This window comes from Cavia porcellus, unplaced genomic scaffold (assembly GCF_034190915.1).
Source record: "Cavia porcellus strain 051 isolate PalLab524CR breed Dunkin Hartley unplaced genomic scaffold, mCavPor4.1 scaffold_5, whole genome shotgun sequence".
Lineage (NCBI taxonomy): Eukaryota > Metazoa > Chordata > Mammalia > Rodentia > Caviidae > Cavia > Cavia porcellus.
The window spans coordinates 27,719,544-27,738,069 of record NW_026947488.1 but is presented as its reverse complement, the minus strand read 5'-3'; the positions used below and the strand labels follow the sequence as shown (position 1 = coordinate 27,738,069).

Sequence of the window (18,526 nt, the reverse complement as noted above, 5' to 3'; positions counted from 1 at the left end):
TTGTGTAGATGTATACCCAAATAGCCAAATATTTATGAAATATTTATGTTGGCTTGAAGATCCTGTAAATCACCACGGAGAAAAGATGTATCAAAATAAAATGGGACTTCCAGGAAGATGGCGTAGTGGTAAGCAGTAGAAAAACAGCCTCTCTGAGAGTCACTGTCCAGATGCTGTAATATAGCATTGTGAGGAAGACCAGAAAGAAGGAAGTGGGTCCCTTGGACCCAAGAAGAACATAAAGTGTGAATTGAAAGTAGAAAGAAAATCTTTTTTGGTCTTTTTCCTTTTTATCGGTACCGGGGATCGAACCCATGACTGCCTGCTTGCAAGGCAGGCGCTTATGCCACTGAGCTAAATCCCCAGCCCCAGAAAGAAAATCTTGAATGAAAAAAAAGACAGTAGATGGTGGCACCTTCGCCCTGAGATGGACTCTTTGTCTGAGAGAAGCTGTTGGAACCTGGGTACGCAAGGTCACAGTGACAGTGATGACTGGTGACCCCCGAGGCCTGTGCAGAGAAACATGGCAGTGGAGGGGCAGCATGGAGGCCTGCACTGGCTGGCCCTGTTGGTCCTGATAATTCATGTCTGAGATTAAGTAAGGATCACAGAAAATACTGTGGCACAGTGCCAAAGAACCAGGAACTAGGCCACACCGGCATCAGCTTCTTATAGAATTGGATTCCCGGTCAGGGAACCATAGGATAGAATTTTGGCGTGGCTGAAAAGATAAGAAGTATGAAATATAAGTGACCTTTATTTTAAGAATGCGGGGAGAGACCCTCTGACCCTCTGAGGTCTGGCATTGTCTCCGGGGGCTGGCATTCTCTCCAGGGTCTGGCAATCTCTCCGTTGGACACGTGGAGTGGGGGCATACATGTAGCTTAGGTTTGGGATGGTGCCTAAGGGACATTAGTGATGCACAGGTAATCCACTGATACTCATTTCACACCACAGGTGATTTCCTAGGGGCAGGGAAGATAGAGCCCCCTGGTTCTGCCTCCCAGCTTTACCAGCTACAGTGTCCCAACTGGGCCAAAATCCTTTTACTTCTCATCACCAACAAACTGAAGAGGTAAGATTTTCCAGGAGACTCAAAACCAAAAATCTAGCTACATCTGGAAGATATCTCAGAGAAACAATCATTATCTAAGGGTCCTAAATACCACCAATAAAGCATCCCACCATAGGCAACTCACAAGCATCACCCCAGGAATTAAACTACAAAAAGAAAAGAAATGGCAAGACACTTAAATAAGATGCAACCCCAGACATCCAACTCACCAGAGGCAAACTCCAGGAGTAATGAGGTGGGACAACCCAAAGCCCCCAACAAAGATTTGTCTCAAGTGGAAACAACAAAGCAGTTGAATGAGGCTCTGAAAAAAATGAAATCAAATAATCTCTCAAATAACTCTAGAGATTACCAAAATACATACAACAAACTTAGAGCAGACACAAACAAAAAAATAGATGAGCTTAAGCAAATTATGGAAGCACAGCATAGGTAACAAATGGAATCCATAAAGCAGATTTAAGCAGATTTCCAGAAGAATAAAAACTTTACTGGAAATATTCGAAGCAGATTAGGCCTGAGGACACGATTTCAGATACTGAAGACAGGCTTGCAGTTAGCAACCAGATAAAGAATGATTTCTAAAAAAAAAAAAAAAGAACGATTTCTCAAAATTAGAAAGGGACCATGAGAAATCAATCCAACAGTTGCTAGATGAGGCTAAGAAGAAAACATTGATTGGAGTTAATGAACAAGCAGGAAATGCCACAAAAATGACATTAACAATATTCACAGCCATCATGACAACACTTTCCTGGTAGAGAAAGAATTTGACATAAATGAGGCATAGTAGAGAAATAATTTGACATTCAGATAAATGAGGCACCTAGGACTCCAATTAGCACTGATCAAAATCTCCAGCCAGGCATATCATAGTCAAGATTCCAGAAATTCAGCACAAGAATAGAATCCTAAAAACTAGTAGAGAAAAGAAACAAATCTATAAAGGAAAGCCCATCAAAATTACAGCTAACTCAAGTCCAGGAGAACTCGAAGTCTCCCAAGTTCTAAAGGCAAACAACTTTGAAACAAAATTGATGTAACTTGCCAAAACTATCTTTCAAAATTGATGGAGGAGTAAAGATAGTTCCATGACAAAGAACATCTGAGGAAATTTATTTCTATCAAACCTGCATTCCAAAATGTTCTGAAGGACATTCTAGAAAGATAACAAGGACTGCAGCTCCATGAACCCCAACAGAAGGAATCCACCAGGGAAGGCAGATGATTAGAGGAAAGGAGATATGGGGAGAGCCAATGACAAGAAAATAAAATGACAAGGACAAGGCGATACATATCAGTTATAACCATCAGTGTTAAATGATCTTAATTCACCAGTCATAAGACACACTGGCAGAATGAATCAAAAAGCAAGATCCAACAATATGTTGCACACAAGAAGTATATTGAATTCAAAAATTCATAGACTGAAAGAGGATGGAAAATAATATTCCATGTGATAGGAAACCAGAAAAAAGGCAGGGGGTGGCTATTTGGTTTGCAGACGGTGAATTTCAAGCCAAGATTGATTAAGAGACACAAATAAGGTCACTACATCCTTCTAAAAGGAGCAATCCAAGAGGAAGAGATAATAATCATAAATATATATGCAGCAAATACCAGTACACCCAACTATATAAAACAGTTACTAACAGATGTGAAAAATCAAGCCTAATACAATTGCGTTGGGAGACCTCAGTACACCACTGTTACAAAAAGACAGATCAAGTAGGCAAAAAAAAAAAAAAAAAAAAAAAAAAAAAAAAAAAAATCAATGAAATGTTAGAACTAAATCAACCTTTTGACCAAACAAGACTTAGTAGATGTCGAAACACATATTCTTCTCAGCTGCATGTGGGACATTGTCCAAAATAGAACATATACTGGACTCATGGAACGTGTTTAAGTAAATGCAAAGAAATTGAAATTATCCCATGTATGCTGTCAGACCAGACCACAATGCAATGAATTTGGAAATCCATGCCAAAGGAAACCACAAGAACTTCATAAACACATGGTAACTAAATAGCACCCTACTGAATAACCAGTAGGTCACAGATGAAAGAAGAAATTAGACAGTTTTTAATGACAGTACAACACATTGGAATTTGTGGGACACAATGAGAGCAGTTTTTAGAGGGTAATTTATACTAATAAGTACCCATATCAGGAAAACAGAGCAAGTGCGTGTACTTAATGTTGCACCCCAAAGTTCTACCAAAAAAAAAAAAAAAGGCTAAACCAAAATCTCCTATGAGAGAAGAAATTAAAAAGATCAGAGCAGAAATTAACACACTGAACACTAAAACAACAATACAAAGAATCAATAAATTGAAGAGTTGGTTCTTTGAAAGACTACATAAAATTGACAAACCCTTAGCCAGTCTTACCAAATCAAAAAAGAAAAGACTCAAATCCATGCAGTTAGGAATGAAAAGAGTGAAATCACAACAGACCCTGCAGAAATCCAGAAGACCATCGACACCTACTTTGAAAACTTGTGTTTTCAAAGATTGAAAGTACAAAAGAAATGGATAGATTCTGTTATGGTTTGTGTCTAGGTGGCCCCTCAAGTCTCATGCAGTCATGGAGGCAGCTGAATCTAGGGTTTGTGATTGGTTCATTGGGTTCATTGTCTAGCACTCAGATTGGTAGTGTGAGTGCTATATCTGCTCAGGGGTGGAGCCAACAAACTGTGAAGAAGGCATGGCTTCTCTCTTTTGCCAGTTTACACCTTGCTGTTTGTGGTGGCCATGGATGGCTGACCCCCAGCCATGCCACCCCGCCTTGCAGCCAACTGAGTATGGACTGAAACCTCTAAGAACTGTAAGAAATAAACTTTTCCTATCCTAATTTTGTCTCAGCAATGAGAGAAAAGTAACTAAGATGGAATTACCTTTCCTTCCCTAATTTCGGGCTTCAGGTATTTTGTCTCAGCAACAAGAGAAAAGTAACCAAGACAGATCTCTAGATACATATGAATTACTAGAGCTGAATCAAGAAGATATAAAAACCCTAAATCAGTATCAATCAACGAAATGAAAGATGTAATTAAAAAATCTATAAACAAAAATCCAGACTGGCCTCAGAGTCACAGTGATCCTCTTGAGTGCTGAGATTAAAGGCAATTGTCACCACATTGGGCTGCCAGCCTTAGTCTTTTCCTTGGGAACAAGTTTACTATTTGCTGTCTTAAATGTTTGCAACAGTATCAAAGTTGTCACCATTTGTAAGCTGGGTCTTCTTTACCCAGGAAGGAAGTTAATTAGTTACGATGCTTGGAGAGCAAGATAGGGAGAAAAAACTTTATCTAGTGAGCTGGTTGGATGATAGTTGACTATGGACCTAAAGGTCCTTCTTGCTGGGAAGCTGACTGAGGGATGATTTATAAAGGAATAGGTGATTACAGGACAGTGGATACCTTCTCATAAAGTAGAAGTTTATGACCAAATGATGAACATTTGATCTTAATTCTAAGGGCGTAGTTAGGAACTGTATTTTAATTCTTCAAATCTCAGTAAAGATCATTACAGTAAAACCTGAATTTGTGAGGATTAACTTGTTCTGTGAGTGTCCCTCAATACAAGCAAATATTTTTAATTTTAACTTGATGAATGAGTGATGTCCTGCACTATGAGTAGTATGTGATGCTGAGCTCCCATGATGACAATTGAGCCAATGGTTCTTCTCTGATTGTGGGTGCTTGTCTTTCAAAAGTAGAAGATTATGGAGAAGATCATATCTGCAGAGGAGGGCAAAAGGCAAGCAATCCTTCACTTCAAATGAGATTAGGGGGGAAAATGAGATTAGGGAGATGTGTAAAATTTGCAGAATGGCACAAAATTTTGAAGAAAAGCACCACCTGAGTAAGGCTGTAGCAGTACCATGAATCTGTTTAATGACACCGCGGTGTCATATTTCCATGGAATCTTCAAAAGGAGACAAAACCAAGTGTCATTGGATAGGTTCCTTGTTGCACGAAAAGGAAAAGACTCCTTTTGATTTTGTTAGTGATAGTGAAATTCTTCCTACACAGTAACCCTCCTCTCCCATTTCTCTCACACCAGCCGTGAAAGTTTTCAAAGCAAGCACAGTTTATTTTCTTTATATTCTATATTTTAAAAATTATTTTGTATTATACTACAGTACTGTAATTATTTTATGTGAATATTTTGTGGAACAGGTCATCTGAGTTTGCATTGTTATGGAAAATTCACTTTGATATAGAAGTACTTTTTTTTTTTTTAGTACCGGGGATTGAATTCATGACCATGCGCTTGCCAGGCAGGTGCTTATGCCACTGAGCTACCCTGCCCAATAGAGCAGTACTTTGGATTACAGGCATGTCTCCATAATAAATTACTCTCACAAACGAAGGTTTTACAGTATTTCCTTGGGCTTTGCTTACTGAATAATTTTCCCTCAATGCAGTTTCTAATAGATGTTATACATTGGCAGGCCATAAAGGGGAACTGACCTTAGTTGGCCTTGCTGGTAACCAGCCTCAGTAATGGGAAAAAAAAAAAGTACTTCACCCAGCTATTCTAGAAGACAAGTGTCATATGAAGTTAAATAGTAACCATGAAGCAATCTGATCTGACTGCTTGTCATCAGGATTTAGAATATTTTACTTACATTTTCAGTTGATGGAGATTTGATTTGTTTTCTTTGTTTCTTTTCTTTTTTTTTTTTTTTGGCTATTATGAATAATGTTGCTATGAAAGATCTGTGTACTGGCTTTTGTATAGACATGTCCTTTTTGAAGATCTGCCGATTTTCCAGAATGACTGTGCTAGTAGTTTTTTGTTTGTTTGTTTTTTTAGTACCAGAAATTGAATACAAAGCCTCGTGCTTGCCAGACAGATACTGCTCTACTAGTAGTAGTATAAATATTTCAGTTTTTCTACTTCCTTAGCCAATACTTAGTTTACATTGTTTTGATCCGTTTTGCTTTGTGACAGGATCTTACTGTTGCCCTGGCTGATCCTTTTCGCTTTCCCTTCCCAGTAGCCAGGACTACAGGGGTGTGATACCACACCCATCCATTTTTTTTTTTTTTTTTCTCTCTTTTTGAGACAGGATAACACTGTGTAGTTCAGCCTGGTCTTGAGTTCACTATGTAGCCCAGGCTGGCCTTGAATTTGTGACACTCTCCATGCATCAGGCTCCTGAGTGCTTGGATTACAGGCATGCACCATCATGCCTGACCCAATATTTGTTGTTTTTTGTCTTTTTGATTATAACTATCTAATGGTTACCGTATCTCCTGGTGATGTTCTCCACTTTGCAGCACTGGGAACTGAACCCAGGGCTTTTGCACTGATTATATTCACAGCCCTGTTTTTCTTTTTTCTTTTGAGACAGTCTCACTAATTTGCCCTTGCCCAGACTGGGCTTCAATCTGTGATCTTTCTGCCTCATCCTCCCAGAGTACCAAGATTACTGTCCGGACCACCATGCCTAACCTTTTATAATGGTTTTGAGTTTCATTTCCATAATGTTTAATGATACTGAACTTTTTTTTCATATGTTTAGTATCCTTTTGTATGTCTTTGGAGAGATGTCTATTCAAAGTTTTTGCTTAGGACAGCTTTTTTGGGTTTTGTTTTATTTTGCGTTACAGAGGATTGAACTCAGGGCCTTATCCATGTTAGACAAGTGCTCTACCACTAAGCTACAGCCTCAGTCTTTTTTTTCTTTTTTTTTTTTTTGGTACGGGGATCAAATGACCAAGGCAGGCACTTATGCCGCTGAGCTAAATCTCCAGCCCTAGCCCTAGTTTTTTAATTACACCAAAATCTATGTTTAAATAATGAAATGTATTATATGACATGATTATAGAAGTTTAGAAATCTTCAAAACCCAAATTCAAAGCCAAGTGTGATGTGCACATCCTAAGTCAAAGCATTTTGGGAGGCTGAGGCAGAATTGTGAGTTCAAGGGTAGCCAGAGAGGTACATGGTGAGTACAAGACCAACCTGCACTATGAAATGAGACCCCTGTTGCAAGAAAAAAGAAAATCCAAATTAGAATTAGAAATTAGCTACTTAGAGAACTACTGAAAGATTATTGTGTATATATTTACATTTTTCAGTAAGGCTAAATAAATATTTCAAAATGATTTTAATAAAGTAAAAATAATAATAATTATACTTATTTTTGATTCCTCTGCAATCTGGAGATTCTGATTTGTACATATTTCAGAAACTAAGAAATATATTTATTATCTTTAATCATGAAAGAACTGAGAATTCTGTATAAGACAGATTTCTCAGATCTTAAGAAACTTGATATTTAGCGACCTAAACAGTTAAGAAACTAGACAAGACAGATTAAGATGAAGTGGAATAAAGTTTGCATGTGGAAAATGTCACATAAGACAGGCCTTGAATGATTGATTTCAAAGTGATCAATAGAGCAGATCATAATGAATTCAGATCTTTTGACTGATTTGGACCTCAAACTTGTGGTTCTCAGCCTCCTGAGTTGCTGCAATTACAGTTGGGTACAGTCCTGGTAAGACACTTGATTTTAAATGCATTTTGGTGGGTCTTTTACTTTTGTTTTAACAGGAAAGTGAAGATGAGAAAGGACTGCAGCTTAGGTAGCTGGAAGGGCACAGTCTGTCTGATACTGGCCCACACTCACCAACTTTCAAAGATTAGCTGGGATCTCTTGGGGTTGATAGTTACCTCAGTGCTGGTATTATCGCCCTGGAATGTTTTTGGTTGGGGGATGGTCTCATTTTTAGGAAAGGATTATCTGGGAGAGCTCCACCTTCCCAAGGTAAATAGTATTTTTCAAATAGGGATAATTTATTTTATAATTTGTCCCTATTTGAAAATACACAGGTCCCAGCCTGGGCTACAAAGTGAGCTCAATGTGAGTCAGCCCAAACTATATAGTGAGCAAGCCCCGTCTCAGAAAAAGACAAAGAAAAAAATACTAGTCTATTACAAAGTGGTTTGTGTACAGCTTTGGAGCCTAGTGCCTGTGTTCTCCTTTGTGCATGGAAGGACTCACACTTGTAACACTAAACCAGGTTTCAGGTTTGAATTTCAGGTGGACTAGTTAATGCCACTGTTGCCAGAGATCTTGCTTTTAATAAGACCAGCCATCTGGTAAATTTATGCAGTTGGTAGAGAGGAAAACTGAATTAATGTGTGAAGTTAACATAGAACTATCAATACTATTGCAGAATTTCATGATTAATGGTAAGTAGGAAAGATTTATATATGAAAATTAGTGTTTTGCATTTTTATTTATTAATTTGAACATTTGCTGATGTTCATATATAAAACACATAAACATATAAAACACATGTACAGTGTTTTATATGTAATAAAGTGCTTTGTATGTCTTATAAGGACAACAAAATAAATGACTTTACAAAGTTTAGGATTTTTTTTTTTTGTTTGTTTGTTTGTTTTTGGTCTCTTTTGGTCTTTTTGTGACAGCGTCTTGCTATTTAGTTTAGGCTGGTCTTGAGCTCACTTTGTAGTCCAGACTAGTCTCTTGATCCTCCTGCCTCAGGATTACAAGTGTGAACCACCATGCCCAGCCGCATAGTTAAGTGTTGAAGAAAAAATTAGCTTCTAATTATTTGATATATTGGTTCAGGGAATTCATACGGTATAAATGACAAAAGAGGTATACTAGTGGACTAGAAAAGGTCCCGAGGTAGTGCAGTGGAAGGGCTTCAGGATTAGTTGATGCAGTAGCTCCATGATGCCAATTAAGAACTTGGCTCCTTTATTTTCTCTTCTCTATCTTGCTCAATACCCGAATCCTTTTAAAGCTGGCTTAACTTTTAATGCTGCATGTCCTCATTTCTTACTGTCATGAATGAACATAGTCTAATTGAGCTTTTAGATCTGGTACCCATTCTTGTTTGCGTGTTTGCTTATTTGCTATGTAATTGTTTGCTATGTAATTCAGGCTGGCCTTGAACTCACTATGTAGCCAGGCTGGCCTCATATTTACAGCAATCCTCCTGCCTCAGCCTCCCCCAGTGCTGGGATTACAGGCATGCATCACCACACCCAGCTTTGCCAGTTGTTTTTTTGTTTGTTTTGTTTTTATTGTAAAGAGAATAAAACCCAACAATACAAAACAGAATAAAACCAATCAAAACAAAGCAGCAAAAGCACAGAACTTCAAAACAGGACAATAGGTTATGAACAATGCCTACAGCTACCATAATATATGGTTATCCTCACAACAATTGTCCATTCCCTCAAACATAGTAAAATCAAATAAAACAAAACCAATCAAAACAGAGCATAGAATAAAACAAAATGATAAATTGGAACAAAGCAAAACAGAACAATATTGGATTTCAAAAATAAGAACAAATCTCCCGTATTTGCTATATTGCATACCATCAATCTAATAGATGCTCAGACTACTGGCCATAGTCCTGCAAAGTCAGTGAAACAATACATGCATTCAGTTGTTTTATACCTCAGTTGCTATCAATTGGGCTGGTCCTCTGAACAGCCAGTTGCTTGGGTGCAGAGTGGGAGGTGAGGGGTCTTGATTCTCCTCCCATGTGCCAGTCTGCTCACAGAAAAGGAGACCTGGCTTCTCTCTTCCTGGGCCCTGCCTGGTTTGCGTGGCTTACAGAAAGCTCAAACTAGGTTCTTGATGTGTTCATCCCAGACCCAGCATGGCCTCTGCTGATATGGGAAATGCAACCTGGTTGCTGTCTTCCTGGGCCCCACATCATGCCCACTGACAGAAGAAAAGCACTATATAAAGTGCCTGTGGCCTTTCAAGAAATAAAAATGGCTTGTAGATGTATAGAAGCAGACATGAATTGAGAGCCACAGTTTAGAAACTTAAGTGCCATGAAGCTGTACAGGGTGTGATAGTAAAAATTCAGGGGTATGATTTTATAGTCTCAAGATGGAGGGTGATACAAAATATAAGCAGACTGATCTAAGCCACAGTGTAGGTATATAGGAAAGTGTTAGTTAGCAGAGGCACAGAAGTAGGCAGCTGGCTGTGGGTGTGCAAGTCTGTAATTCCAGCACTTTGAGAGGTTGAGGCTGGAGGATGACATAGTCGAGCCAGGTTTGAGTAATTTAGCAATTTAGTGAGACCCTGTCTCAAAAAATATTTATAAAGGCAGGAGGCATATAGATCAGTGCAAAGGCCCTCAGTTAATTCCCAGTATTGCCCCACCACTACGCCCCCCCAAAACAAAAATGCCTCAGAAGTAGGAAAGTACAGGGATGCTTACAAAATGATAAGTGCTCTCATTTAGACCAAACTTCATCTCACATATTATTATCATATATCACCATCTGAGGATTTTGAAATACATTTTTATTGGATTATTCCTGCCATTAGAAAAAAAATTAAAACAAAATGAAACACTGTTGCAGTTCCACATTTGAAAGCTGTTTGATTCTGGATTCCTTAACTTTAGATCTTGTACTGGACCTGATCTGTTCCTGTGCCAAAGGAAAGAGTACAATCACAAAACTGTGAGGCATAAATGAGAGACATATGAGAGTAGTGTAAAGGGAACTCTAGGACTATCATATGCCTGGGTGGGCAAGTTAAACTAATAGCTCTCAGCAGTTTTCTAAATCAGACATTGTGGAGCCAAGGGTCTACCATTTGGAATTCCACTCCCTCTGCAAAGAATCTGTCTTTTATCCTCCTAACTACCATTTGTTAAATAGCTAATGACCCAGTGGATCTGTTGACAACAAAGTGGGGAGGCTGACAAAGATCATATTAAAAGAAGAAAAGTTCCAAGGTACGAAAGTAAGAATGAAAAAGGTTTAATCATATTTTTTAAACAATCTTATTTGTGGGGAGTTTTGAATATACTTAAAAAATGGACTAATATAGTAAATCCCCATGAACATATCCCCAGCCCCAGTGAGCTACAGTTACAACACTACTTGGGTTTGGTCTCCAGGTCTCTGTAGGTCTTGCTACTCTTTGGCCTTATGCTGATAAATACATCTTCCTCGTGCTTTCTCCTGCCTAGACTTTGTGATGAGTGGCATGGTCTTAATCTTTAATAGTTTAAGGAAAATAGTTATTATTCAAGTATAGTATAGTGTTAAGGGGAGGAAAGTAATTGTATCAAGGGAGCATAGTAAAGAGGGAATTCTGAGATTTTACTGAGAAGATGGCATTTGCTGGGGATTTAGCTCAGCGGCGTAAGCACCTGCCGTGCAAGCAGGCGGTCGTGAGTTCGATCCCTGGTATCAATAAAAAGTTTAAAAAAAAGTGAAAGAAGATGGCATTTGATTTTATAGAAGAAGGTTGGTAAAATGTTAGAGGATGGATCTTGATCAGACTAGGAATGTAAATGATCTTTTAGCTTCTTTCACTGGGCATTATGGTTTGTGTCCAGATGTTTCCCAAAACCTCATATAGTCATAGGGTTCTTTTTGGAAGTAGCTGAATCTAGAGTGTATGATTGATTCCCAGTGTAATGCTGGGTTTAAGGGTACTGGGATTAAGGCTGTGAGTTCTATACCCACCCTATGGCAGGTAGCCTGCATAAAATGTAAGAGAGAAGGTGGCGAGGCTTGCGCTCTCCTCTCCTGTCGTTTTTTGACATTTTCTGCTCCCTTTAACAGTTGCCTCTCTGCTGCACCATTCTGCCTTGGAGTCAGCTGGTTATGAACTGAAACCTTACAAACTGTGAACTAAATAAACCTCAGCTCCTTTCTTTAACTTTGGGTATCTGGCATTTTGTCTCAAGAGAGTAAAGTAAGACACTGGGTTATTTAAAATGTATTTGTTTTGCATTTGTAACATAGGCTGTATATTTTAAATGTGGTTTTCCTTGTTTGAAGCAGCTTTCCTCTGTTTAAGATATTTTTTTCTAAACTGTGTCTCCTTGAATACCTCTTATCAAGATGAATTATGCAAGGTATGTTAGAGCGTTTGGAAGAATACTGTTCCAAAGCAAATTGAATTGTACCGTGCCTATCTGGCAAGTGCAAGGTCATGAGTTCAATTCTCTGAATAAAAAATCCAGAAAAAAGCCAAAGCAAGTTGAACCAAGTTTAAGTGTTTGGTCAGGACCTATGAGAAACTGTTGGCTGTGTGTTTCACTTGTATTATTTGTGTTTATGGATAAAATGAGCCAGGAGAGCATCTTTTGAAGAATGCACTGTAAATAGTATGGAATAGTTTAACGAGATATTGAGTTACCTGGCACCTCCTGTTTGCTGTGTCTTTTGCTGTTTGCCCAGCACTGATTCCTTTTTGTTTTTCAGACCTGTATTTCTCATTGTGTATAGGGTTCAGTTGGCTTGTTTTGCTGTCATTTCATATCCAGCAGTTTCAAAGTGCATGGAGTCCTTAGAGTTCCTTTTGAAGAAACAGTGCTTTCTTTTTAAACCTTTATCAGTTTTTCCCCTTGCATATGTTTTTGTTTTATTTGAGATGGGGTGTGGGAACAGTATTGGGGATTGGACCCAGTCAGGACCTGTGAACTGAACCATGTCCCTAGTCCGTTTTAATTGTTGTTGTTGTTGTATGTACTTATGAAACTCACTGCAATTAGAATGGTAAACTTAATTGTAGCACTCTGGAAGGCTGAGGCAGAAAGAGTACAAGTTTGACCTCCACCTAGGCAATTTCATGACTTAACAAGACCCTGTTTCAAAAATTGAAAAAAAAATTTACCATTGCATATACGTATCTTTTACCTGCAGTAATCTCTTCCTCCCATGCTCCCTGACCCTGTCAAACACTAACCTGTAGCTGGGTGGGTTGGCACATACCTATATTTACAGTGCTTGGGAAGCCGAAGGCTGAGATAGAATGATTAAGAGTTTGAGGCCAGCCTGAGATAAGTAGCCAAAGGCTGACATGGACTATATAGTGAGAAACTGACTCAAAAAGATAATTGTATTTTTTTAAAAAGGCTTCAAAACAAGACAAACCTTCTGTGTGCTGGGATTATAGATGTGCACCACCACACTGGGCAGTTCTTTACTTTTACTTTTTTTTTTTTTTTTTTTTTTTTTGGTATCAGGAAATGAACTCAGGGCCTCACACTTGCCAGGCAGGCACTGTGCTGCTGAGCTATTTACTTAGCCCTAAGCTCTTTGCTTTTTGAAACACTTTCTTCATTTTATTTATTTATGTGTCTCTTCCTATTTCACTGGCTGACTGTATCTTCTCAGTATTGTATGATGATGATCAAAATTAGTCCTGTCAATTGTCTGATTATAATTCTCTTAATGATTTTTTTTTTTTTTTTTTTTTTTTTTGCGGTACCGAGGATTGAAGTCACGACCTCGCACTTGGCAGGCAGGCGCTTATGCTTTTGAGCTAAGTTCCCCTGCCCAACTCTCTTTTTTTTTTTTTTGTCTTTTTTGTTTTTATCGGTACTGGGGATCGAACTCACGACTGCCTGCTTGCAAGGCAGGTGCTTATGCCACTGAGCTAAATCCCCAGCCCAATAATTTTTTTTTGTCTTTTTCCTTTTACCGGTACCAGGGATCAAACTCATGACCATGCACTTGCAAGGCAGGGGCTTATGCCACTGAGCTAAATCCCCAGCCCCTCCAACTCTCTTAATGATTAACAACACCTGTTTTACTCAAAATAAAGATTAATTCAGCCCTCCCCATTGCTGCTTTTTCCCTCTCTCTTTCTCTCTCTTTTTTTTTTTTTTTTTTTTTTTTTGTCTTTTTCGTTTTTATTGATACCAGGGATCGAACTCACGACTGCCTGCTTGCAAGGCAGGCGCTTATGCCGCTGAGCTAAATCCCCAGCCCTGTCCCCCTTCTCACTCTCCTTTTCCTCTTCCTCCTATTCTTTTTTTTTTTTTTGGTAAACGTACTAACCTCAATGATTTAACTGCTTCCTCTCTGTGTAGCTCTGTCTGGCTTCAAATTCTCCATCATCCTCCCCAGTGCTGGGATTGTGCTTATTAAAAAGCTACAGCACTGTGCCTGTTTTGAAGCTTTTTGTGATCTGCCTTTCTGCTTGGTTCCTCTCTAAACTCATATCCCCCTGCTTTCCCATATAGATCTTGCACTTCCTTGAATGATCTAGGTATGGTCTTGCTTTAGGACTTCCTTGCAAGGCAGGTATTTATGCCGCTGAGCTAAATCCCCAGGCCCCTAAGATGTGGTATTTTTTTTCTTTTTTTTTGCAGGAACTTTATTGAAACTGTACTTTCTTTAATTATCTTGTGGCTTCTTTCTTCACCTCTTTCTCAGTGAGGCTAACCAGGCTGCCATATTTAAAACTGTACTCTGTACTTCTCACCCCGTGTCACTAGCTTATCACCTTCTAACATACCACAGTTGACCCTTGAACAACATGGTTTTGAACTGTGTTGGTCCACATTTGTGTGAATGGGGAGGGGGGCAGATTTGCAACAGTTTGAAAAAATTTGTAGACAAAATGTATAGCTTTGAGATTTTGAAAAAATTAAGAAACGTGTAGGTTATGATGCATAAAATACATAGACAGTAGTCTTGTATCATTTACTACCATAAAGTATATGTAAATGTATTATAAAAAGTTCTGATTCATCAGAACTTCTTCATAGAAACATTTAAAAACCATATATAGCATCATTTGTCATCTGAAAATGTAAGCAAATGTAAAGATTCAAGAGTGGAGGGGTGTAGCTCAGTGCTGAGTTCAAGCCATTCCGCTCCTCACAAAAAAGAGGTAAGAAAAGGCAAAAACTTGAATCTCTCAAAAAATTTCTTTTCTCAGATTTTGTCTTGTTCTGTTGCCTAGACTAGCCTCACACTTAATCATCTTGTCTCTTCCTCCAGAGTACTGGTTTATAGGCATGTACAACTGCTCCAGGAAACTTGACCAATTTTTGAAAAATACCGTTATGTCATTTTGGATCTTTTTTTTCCTTTTTACCGGAACTGGGGATCGAACTCACGACTGCCTGCTTTCAAGGCAGGCGCTTATGCCGCTGAGCTATACCCCCAGCCCCATCATTTTGGATTTTAATTTGCTGTATAACAGCTACAAAATGTTCTATTTTCTTGAAATAAATAGCTTTTTTTTTTTGCTTGTTAAATGGGGTTCACAAATGAAATGATTTGTTCTTATTATTTTTTATTTTTTATCTTTTCACAATCTATCAAAAAATAAATTTGAACTCAAAATTCTGCTGTAAAAAAAAAATTCTGCTGTAGAAGATCAAATAGGGAACAGTTTTGAACAAATACCAGTGTTGAAGCAAATGTAAATAGTAGATAACATATTGATGCCAACTGAGGAAATACAATTCGACTTAGTAAATAAATCTGTTAACATCATCTGCCATGTGCCGATTTCAATAATGGAAGCACGCTGTAGGAGGATATTTTGTTAAATGTCCTATAAGACCTATATCTTTTTGTACAAGCCTAATGTGTGGTAGTCATTTAATAATAGTTGGCTATTAATACCTAATTTTGTGTCTCTTAAATTATTTATCTGAGGTAGGATATACTTATTTGTATATAAACTGCAAACATGCCTTTTTGTTTGTCTTTTTTGGTGTTGCAAACTATAGACATATTTACTTTGGTTCATAGTTCATGGTTCGTGGTTTTTTCTCTTTATTTCTTAGATAGGATCTTACTCTGCAGTTCAGACTGGCCTTGAATTCACTTTGTAGCCCAGGCTGGCCTTCAACTTGCAGTGGTCATCTTGCCTCAGCCTCCCGAATGCTAGGATTACAGGCATACACCATCACGTCTGGCTAGCCTTCTTTTTCTTGAAGATTTGCAATCTCTTAGATTTCATAAATAAACATTTTTGTGATTTTTTTTTTCCAAATATGGGCTCATTAATGAGGATTATAAAACCTGGCCTTTGTGATCAAACTCAGAAAACTAAAGGAAGTGAAATTTTCAGTTAATAGGAATTTTACTCTCTAGTCTTAGTTCCAAAAAGTTAATTTAACTTGACATGGTCTGTCTCAATATGTGTTCTTTGGAGTAAAAAGTTTACCACTTGGGTTGGGGTTATGACTCAGTGGCACAGCGCCTGCCTGGCAAGCCAATGTACTGAGTTATGATTCCTGGTACCAAAAAACAAGTTTATCACTTGTAACTGGGCAGAGTGGTACAGACCTGGGAGGCTGAGGCAGGAGGATTTCAGTGAGTTCAAGGCCAGTCTGTGCTACACAGTAAATTCAAGGCAACATAGCAAGACAAGAAACTGGTCTCCAAAAAAAAAAAAAAGATCCTTTGTAATACACACAAAAAAAGTTTAAAAGGTTGCTGCAAGTTCAAGACTAGCCAGGGCTACATAGTGAGTTCCAGGCCAGCCCAAACTATTTAAAGAGATCTTGTCTTAAAATACACATATGCACACAATAGAGAAAAATTAGAAATAATTGAATAATTTGTAGGATTTCCCAAAAGGATGTAAGAATTACGTATTTCTCTAATATAAGTTACATAGTTACTTTATAAAAGTAGAAGACTGTTATTAACCTTAGCATTTTGTTTCTAATAGAGATTGACTATGTGCTTGAAATACTGAGTGGCTTTTTTCTTGTCTCATTTTTTTCTATTCTGTCAAAGACATTAACAAAAAGTCTGCTTGGCAGACAGTAATTTAGATGGATGTAAAAATCTGTTTAGTAACTCCCACATTTTTTAATAAAGGCATTTCAATAAAATTAGTTGAAAAAACTGTATGTGAAGTGAACATTGTTTTTTCACTAGGTTTGTTTTTTTTTTTTTTTTTTTTGTAACGGACCTAAACTCAGGCAGGACCTTCTGCTTGCCTGATAGGCACTGTGCTGCTGAGCTATATCCCTCCCACCAGTTTTTTATTGTAAAACCAAAAGACTTAACAGTGGGATGAAAAAGTAATCCCAATATTTAGAATGGGAAATTTGTAAGCAAGGTGGGATTTTTGGATTGTTCTAATTACCTTATAAATGATGGTTCTCTTTGAATTAGTCTTCTCTTATAGACTTAACTTTGTATATTAGAGCTTTGATATTTTAAATTAATTTAGTCTTGGTTTCTTCCTCTCTACTGGTTGGTATAGGCTCTGGCTGCAAGTATAGTTTAACTTTTTCTTTTTTGTCATCTTAAAGTTCAGTTTTCAATCTCAGACTTCTTATATGTGCCAAAATGAATTTAAGAATGAACTATAACAGGAAGCTGAGGAAGGAGGATTGCTTTGAGTTTGAAGCTGGCGTGGGCTACAAAGTGAGTTTGAGGCCAGCCTGAACCATTTCAAAAAGACCAAGAAAAAAAAAGTAAAATGATGAAAATAATGGAAAATGATTCTTTACTACTAGAAGAGTATATAGGAATATGTTCTTAGAGTCTGGAATGGGAAAAATACTTTTTTTTTGTCTTTTTCTTTTTTATTGGTACCAGGGATCGAACTCATGACTGCCTGCTTGCAAGGCAGGCGCTTATGCCGCTGAGCTCTAAACCCCCAGCCCCTGGGAAAGATACTTTTAAGTATGACATCAAAATCAGATAATCAAGTACTAATGAGGACAAAATCTTCCCAAAATAAGAGGAATTATTTTAGGGCCAGGGATTTAGCTCAGTGGCATAAGCACCCGCCTGGCAAGCACAAGGTCATGATTTCAATCCCTGGTACCAAAAAAACCCCCCAAAAAGAGGAATTATTTTTAAAAATCTGGTTGAGCTAGACCTGGTGGCATATTTTCACAATGCTAGCTACTTGGAAGACTGAGGCAGGAGGACTGAAACTTCAGGAGCAGCCTGGGTAACTTAGTGGAACTTCGTCTCTAGATAAAATTAATAAAAGTTCTGGGTTGTATCTCAATAGTAGAGCTCTTGCCTAGCATTAGCATGAACCCTGGATTCCACTCCCAATGCCACCAAGAAGAAAAAGCCAAAACAGGTCTAGTTGGGTTGACTAGACCCAACTCCCTGGCCCTTAAATTATTCCTCTTATTTTGGGAAGATTTTGTCCTCTAGAACTTAATAAAACTATCTGGGTTTTATTCCTCTAGAACTTAATAAAACTATCTGGATATGGTGGCACATACCTGTAATTCAAGCACTCTGGGAGGCTAAGGCAGGAGAATCATGACTTTAAACCCAGCCTGGGCAATTTAGCAAGACCCTGTCTTAAAGTAAGAAAAAGGTGTGGTCTAGTACCTCAGAGGTAAGGTCCTGAGTTTAATATCCAACAGCAAAGTAAGTAGCAACAAAAGAGAGCCTGGCTCGAAAGCCTGTGCAAGGTTCAATCTTCAATACTGCCAAAAAATGAAAAACACACACAAAATAGCAAAACAACACAAATTTGGACAAAACATGATTTTAAATTGTCGAGAACAATTATATAATAGCTGTGATTTGAAAGTAGTTTGTTTGTTTGTTTATTTATTTATTTATTTATGGTACCAGGGATTGAACTCTTGAGCTTGTGTCTGCCAGGCAGGCGCTTTTGCCACTGAGCTATCCCAGTCCCTAGTTTAAATGTTTTAGCAATTGGTAA

At 38.1% G+C, this 18,526-nt stretch overlaps 1 protein-coding gene across 5 annotated transcripts in view; it reads left to right on the top strand.

Annotated features, from left to right (window-relative positions):
• Positions 1 to 18,526, top strand: part of Cbfa2t2 (CBFA2/RUNX1 partner transcriptional co-repressor 2) — a 144,468-nt gene that overhangs the window by 32,916 nt on the left and 93,026 nt on the right. The gene's annotated exons all lie outside the window — the stretch shown is intronic.